Source organism: Vombatus ursinus, unplaced genomic scaffold (genome assembly GCF_900497805.2).
Source record: "Vombatus ursinus unplaced genomic scaffold, bare-nosed wombat genome assembly UNPS02014792.1, whole genome shotgun sequence".
NCBI lineage: Eukaryota > Metazoa > Chordata > Mammalia > Diprotodontia > Vombatidae > Vombatus > Vombatus ursinus.
Window position 1 is genome coordinate 12,253,859 of NW_020954570.1, and position 7,980 is coordinate 12,261,838.

Here is a 7,980-nt window from a genome sequence, read left to right on the forward strand (position 1 = left end):
CCTGAGTTCAAATTTGGCCTCAGACACATAATACTTCCTAGCTGTGTGACTGTGGGCAAGTTACTTAACCACAATCGCCTCACTAAAAAAAAAAAGGGGGGGGTCACTCTAAGGTTCAGAAGCACTAAGGGAAAGGCTCTGGGCAAAGGCAGACTCAAATTATCCATAAATCTGGCAAGCTGAACCTTAATAATCCCATTGATATGCTTTATCAGACCCGAGGATTGAGGGTGGTTAAGTGCAGTATAGATGCTGAAGTACTGGTCAAGGGATCAAGATCTGGGAGACAACTGAACCAGTGAAATGGATTCCTCTGGGACTATGAATTTTTGGGGGGATCCCCAGGTAGGGAAAAATCCTTTCTAGCAAACACTTGGCGAAGGCCATTGCAGTGGCTTACCTGCAAGGAAAAGCCTCCACCCACCGGGAAAACATACAGACCATGACCAATACAAATTTATACCCAGACGAGAGCTGGAGCTGAATAAAATCAATCTGCTAAAGATTTTAGAAGTGGCAATCTGTTATTAAGTTTTAATCTACCCTAATCATCCCATTCAAAAACACATTTAAATATAATTCAAATCTGGGTGTTCTAATGGCAACATTTAAGATCTCAGAATATAGTTCCAATTGTTTTCAGCTTACTCGTAGCTCTCCATAACTTTTCCCCATATACTTCTAAATTAAGCTGCAATTTAAAAAAATTTTATAGTTCCCAATAAAATAGACACACGAAGTTTCTCATATCCTTACCACTTAAACAAACCCAAAACTTTCTTCAAACCTTTCTGTCAACATACTCAAACTTTTTCCTTCCCTTAAACTTCCTTTTATTTTGTTTCAAATCTGTTATTCCCTGAAAGACAGAAGCACTAAAAAATTCCTTAAGATGCTTTCAGCAATTATTTTACAAAAACTTGGTCCATTCAAATAACAATTAAGTTCTGGTATGTTATAGAAGTAACGCAAAGAATTTTTCTAAATAAATATCAAATACATTTCAAGTTGCTTTCTTAAATAAGCTTCTCTTTTTGGGGGCAAGAAGCAAAATAGTCCTCAAAAATTCAAATACATAATCCATTATTTTAAAAATAGGTAAGAGTTTCATATAATTTACGGCAAAATTTTAATTTGTTTTTTTCAAAACATATACCAATTCAAAAAGTTATTCTACTTCACTTTAATTTGTAAAACTCTCAAGTATTCAATTAATCATAAACTCAGTTTCTAATTTAGTCTACAATGTAAAAACATTATACAACTTTACTTCCTATATGTCTCTGCTTCCACACTCCCCAAAGCTTCCTTAGATTTCAGGAATGTAAAGGGAAAAAGAGACTTGGTCTAAAGGCTTAAAGACCTAAAAATAAATAAAGATACAGAGAGATAGATTTGCCAGCAAAATGTTTTCCTTCTAACCTCATGTGCACAATTTCAGACTGAGACAGTGGCCCCAATATTCCCTTACTAGCAAGGCTTTTCAGTTACCAATCTTTTGCACAAGCATGTTGCTATTCTCAATTTGGTCCTTACTAGTTGTCTCCAGAGGCCATATTGTCTCTCACATACACACATAAATACACATAATATACTTAACACAAATAGCATTCCACAAAGACAGACAAAAGTCAGTACAAAACATATACCTGGCAGCCAGCCCTATAGGAGGACCTGTCAGAGTGGCCACATATCTAGATACTTGCAAGTTCTGGGTCCATAACTACGAATCCAGCAGTTGTCTGTCCCTTTAGGGAGAACTATTGGAATGGAACCAAAATTGCTCATGATTCCTTTAACAAGCCCTCAGTCAAAGAGCCAGGAACTCAACCAAAAGAAACAGGAGCTCAGAAATTCAAGAGATTACATACTTCAGCCAGACCACCAAACTGAATCCAGACTGGACACAAGGGGTGTTGTGCTGGTACCAGGCACCTGAGGTGGAAAATGGTAGCTGGACAGGCAGGAGTCTTCAAATCCCACTTCTGACACCAGATATGCCAACCTGAAATAGAAGACTACCAAAGCAACAATAACAAGGGTTTTTAATTAAGGTAAGGGAACTGTAATTTGGGACACCACACTGAACCAGAGTTCAAGAGTGCCCACAAGGGGCAGAAGGGGCAGGGTTTAAATACACTTCAACAGAGAGGAGTGCTTGGGAGGGGCAGCCAACAGTGGGGAGTTAAATTGTTCTGCAAAATACCCAAAGGCTTGGGAGTGATAACATCTGGTTCAGAACAGCTGGCTCCAGTAAGATTCCAGAGTTTTCACATGCTCTAACCATGGGGTCAATGTGGTCAAGGTAACCCCTTCTGATGACTGCACTCAGTATTTTCCTCTACCCACATATATCAAGTCTCAGTGCAGTCTTCTGATAACAGGATTTGGGGCAGGCATGGGGCTTTGTGGCAGGTCCTTGTGGGTCAAGGGTAGGTTCTTCAGTTTCTCATGTGTGAAATGAGCACGATAGGAAAGGGATAGCAGTTGGGGGTGGGGTGGGGTATCTACACACCACAAAAGCACAATGAGTGGTTGGCTGATTTGTTTTTTTTAACTGTGCTCTCTCTCTGTCTCTGTCTCTCTCATTCTGACCATAAAATTTGATCTAGAACAAACCTCAGAGGTCATCTAGTCCAATTTATTTTATAGATGAGATGTGGCTATTTTCTATTACACAGGTTATTAAACTAGATTAGACTTCAGAGGGTCCTTGAACTTGGATGGAAAAAAATTACATCCTTATTTTTACTAACCTCTAACTGAACTTAAAACAAAATAATAAGGGCCAGTATTAGAAAAACAAAACAGGATGAGACTCCTACAATGTCATAGGAAGCTGGGGGTTTTTTTTGCTCATTTTGGAATTGATTTGTTTTTAGATCTCATCTAGGACTCTTACGCCCCACTCAAACATTTTTTGAAGTTATACTTGATATCTGGTGCCACCAATTAGGGTATACTCCAAGTATTAGTAAACCCTTATGTACATCAATATTTGCAAGGTGGCCATATTTTGCCAACAACATTAGTGGAGGACTACAGTATCATTCAATAATGTTTAATCAATTACCAACAAACAACACACAGTTGACCAAGTAATTTAGTCACATATGATATAGTTCAATAGCATTTACAAGTATCAAACTTCTGCATGTATAAGCAACATTCTAATAACTGCTATAATAATTTAAAAAGTATTTACAGACTCTCTAACACTGGGCTTAGGCATGAACTCCCAGCCCTGTACTAAGAAAAATCCTCGGGGCAGCTAGGTGGTGCAATGGAGAGAGTACCGGCCCTGGAGTCAGGAGGACCTAAGTTCAAATCCAGCCTCAGACACATAACACTTACTAGTTGTGTGACTCTGGGCAAGTCATTTAACTCCATTGCCTAGACAAAAGAAGAAAGAAAAATCCTCTCTCCTGGGTGACTCTCAATCAGATCTCATGAAGCAAACAAAGAAGATACCCAATAACATAAGGACAGGGACAACCACAGTATCTATGAAAAACAATATTAAATTTAGCAAATCTGTTATTTAACAGAATAAATCTGGAAAAACACAAACAGAAATAAGGCTGGGGCATGGTACACCTCACCGTTTTGTTCTTCTCTTGGATGGTTTGTTTCTCTCCATATCTAAGTTTGGGAGTTTTACCTAATTTATTGATTTTTCCTTTATTTAGTCACTGGTTTCTTCCCCTCTTCTTCCCCTTTAAGATAAGTGGTTAGTTAAAAATCTTCCCTCCTCTCCAATGTCTTTTGTTTGTTAGGGTTATTTTTCCCTGCCTTTTTCTAAGAATTCTTTTTCTTTGTTGTCTTCATTGATTCTCTTCCCATTCTGTTTTATGACTGAAAGTTTTAGTCTCTTTCTTGGTCTATAATCTCATTTATTAATCTCATGTTCTTCATGGAGTTAAAGCACCATGTATGAGTTCCTTCTTACCAATTTTTGATATTATCTTTATAGATCTTGTCTTCATTCCCCCTCTTTTCTGTTGCGCCTCATTTTTAGAAGCATTAATTCACTGGAGAAGTACTGTGTCTAGAAGAAACATCCCATTGTGCTCCAAATTTCACAGTTCAGTATTGTTCCTGATCTTTTAATGATTACTCTCCTTGGTATTGGCTATACTTGGTCATTTCTGGGTCCATTTTCACGCATGTGCTGGTTGACCCTCAGAGCTCCATTTTCCCTTCTCCTGAAGCATGATTTTGTCCATACAGTCACAACCCTCTCTTAGAGAAGGTCAACTATCCTGTGCACCAATTCCACCTACATCAAACCCCTCAAGGTCCCCATCTCCAACAGCCATAAAACTCTTACCACATAAAGAGTGTTCTTCAGTTGGAGGGGCCTATCAATTGGGGAATGGCTGAAGAAGTTGTGGTATTTTAATATAATGGAATACTATTGTGCTATAAGAAATGATGAGCAGGATAATTTCAGAAAAGCCTGGAAAGACTTATATGAACTGATGCAAAATGAAGTGAAAACCAGAAGAATATTCTACACAGTAACAGCAAGATTAATAAAGTATGAATGACTTAACTATCCAAGACAATTCTAAAGGATACATGATGAAAAATGCTATCCACAGCTAGAGAAACAACTGATGGGAGTCTGAATGCAGATTGAGGCATAACATTTTTGCTTTATTTTTTTATGTTCTTCTTTTGTTCTGTTTCTTCTTTCACAACATGATTAGTGTGGAATTATGTTTTACGTAATTACACATATATAACCTATATCAAATTGCTTACTATCTTAGGGGAGAGATGGGGAAGGAGGAAGGGAGAAAATTTGGAACACAAAAATTTTTTAATATTTTATTTTTGCCAAGTTACATGTAAAGGGAATTTTTAACATTAATTTTTTAAAAAAATTTTGAGTTCCAAATTTTCTCTCTCCCTCCCTCACCTCTCCATTTCTGAGACAGTAAGCAATTTTATGTAGGTTTTACATATCCTATCATGCAAAACACATTACCATATTAGTCATATGGAAGAAGACACAGACCCAAAGGGCAAAAAAAAAAAAACACAAAAAGAAATCCAGAAAGTAAAAAAACAGTATGCTTTGATCTGCATTCAGACTCCATCAGTTCTTTCTCTGGAGATGGATAGCATTTTTAATCATGAATCCTTTGGTATTTTTCTTGGATCATTGTATTGCTCAGAAGAGCTAAGTCATTAACAGTTGATCATTGTACAGTATTGCTGTTACTGTATACAATGTTCTCTTGCTTCTGCTCACTTCACTTTGCATCAGTTCATATGAGTCTCTCCAGGTTTTTCTGAATCAATCTGCTCATCATTTCTTATAGCACAATAGTATTCCATTACAATCATATACCACAACTTGTTCATCCAATCCCTAGTTGATGGACATCCCCTCAATTTCCAATTCTTTGCCACCACAAAAAAAGCTGCCATAAATATTTTTTATACAAATAAGTCCTTTTCTTCCTGCCTCCCTCTCCCCCGCCTTTTTTTTAATCTCTTTGGGATGTAGACTTAGTAGCTGTATTGCTGGGTCAAAGGGTATGCAGAATTTTATAGCCCTTTGGGCCTTGTTCCAAATTGCTCTCCAGAATGGATGGATCAGTTCACAACTCCCCCAACAGTACATTAGTATCCCAACTTTTCCACATTCCCTTCAACATTTATTATTTTCCTTTTCTGTCATGTTAGCCAATCTGATAGGTGTGAGGTGGAACATCAGAGTTATTTTAATTTGTGTCCCTCTAATCAGTAGTGATTTAAAGCATTTTTTCATATGACTAGAGATAGATTCATCTGAAAACTGCCTGTTTATATCCTTTGACCATTTAACAATTGGGGAATGACTTGTATTCTTACAAATTTGAATCATTTCTCAATATAGTTGAGAAATGAGGCCTTTATCAGAGATACATGCTGCAAAAATTGTTTCCTAGCTTTCTGCTTTCCTTCTAATCTTGGTTGCATTGATTTTGTTTATGTAAAAACTTTTCAATTAATATAATCAAAATTGTCCATTTTATATGTCATTTGGTCACAGATTCTTCCCTTCTCCATAGATCTAACAGGTAAATTATTCTTTGCTCTCCTAATCTGCTTATGGTATCACCCTTTATGTTTAAATCATATACCCATTTTGATCTTATCTTGGTATATACAATGTAAGATATTAATCTATACCTAGTTTCTGCCATACTATTTTCCAGTTTCCCAGCAGTTTTTGTCAAATAGTGAGGAATTCAAAATTTTAAAAAAAATGAATGCTAAAAATTGTCTTTACATGTAATTGGGAAAAAGAAAATGCTATTACACTTTTTTAACTAAAAAAAGAGAGAGCACTCTTCAGAGCAACCCCTTGTCTCATTTCGGTTGAGACGACTTCCTTTCATTCCCCATTTCAATCCCTCCTTTATACTCTATTTCCCATTCTTCTTCAGCCCCTCTTCTTGCTACCTCCCACCTCTCCCACATCTATGAGGCCTTCAACTGAGAAATTTTGTCTTAAAAAATTCACAGAGTCATTTATAGGAAAGTTGTGAGGTGTAGTCCATGATGCTTTAGTTCTGTTCCTCTACCTTCTGTTTAATATCTTTATCTCCTTTGTACATTTTGTTGCTGTTGAGTCATTTGCAGTTATGTCTGACTCTTCATGACTCCTTTTGGAAATTTCTTGGCAAAGATACAGAGAGTAGTTTGCCATTTCCCTCTCCAGCTCATTTTACAGATGAGGAAACCGAGGCAAAAAGGATTAAGTGATTTGCGCAGGGTCACACTGCTAGTAAGTATCAGAGGCCAGATTTGAACTAAGGTCCTTCTAACTCCAGGCTACAAATTTATATTGCATAATCACAACTGGGCTGTCAATGAGGAAAGGCAATCCTTTCATGCCCATCCTAAATGAGTCACTATCCCATCACCAGAGTGGCTTTTCATCCCTCTTCAAATGTCACATGGCTTCCTCTCCCCACTTCCCTCTCAACTGAGAACCTTCAATGAAAAAATTGAGGCCAGTCACCAAGAGATCCCTATTATACACTCCATCCTCCACTCATCTCACATCACTCAGATGCCTTCTCCTTTACTCCTCTCTCACGTCTTACTAGGGAAAACTCCTCTCCATGTACAATTGATCCCATCTAACTCTTCTCCAGAAAACTGCCCCCTTTATCATCTTTACTTTTTCATTAGTCTTCAATTTCTCCCTGTCCATTGGCTTCTTCCTTACTGCTTACAAACATGCTCATGCCCCATCCTCAAAAAAAAAAACCAAAACCCTCATTTGACCTACTCCTCCCCTCTACCAATAATCCTGCATCTCTCTTCTCTTTTGTGGCTAAACTTCTAGAGAAAGTCATCTACAATCAGTGCATCCACTTCCTTTCATCTCACTCTTCCTAACTCTACAGTCTGACTTCCAACCTCATCATTCAATTGAAACCACTCTCTCCAAAGTTTCCAATGATCCCTTAAATGTCAAATCTAATGGCATTTTCCTCTCTGCATCCTTTGACATTGTTGATTACCATTTTCTCCTTGACATGCTCTTTTTTTTAGATTTTCATGACACTGCTGTCTCCTAGTTCTCCTCTTACCACTACTTCTTAGCTGATTCTTCATCCAGGTCAAGCCTGCTAATTGTCCTAACCTCTCTCCTGACCTCCAATCTCACATCTCAAACTGCCTACTGGACATCTCAAACTGGATATCATGCACACATCTTAAACTCAAACACATCCAAAACTGAACTCATTATCTTTTCCCCCAAGCCCTCCCCCCACTTCCAAATTTTCCTGTTACAGTCAAAAGCACCATCATCCTTCCAGTCAGCCAGGCTTGAGACCTAGGTGTCTTCTTGACTCTTTACTCTTTCACACCCCCATCTCCAGTCAGTTGCCAAGTCTTACCCATTTTGCTTTTGTTATCATTTCTTTCTTTCTTTTTTTTTTGAGGCAATGGGGGTTAAGTGACTTGCCC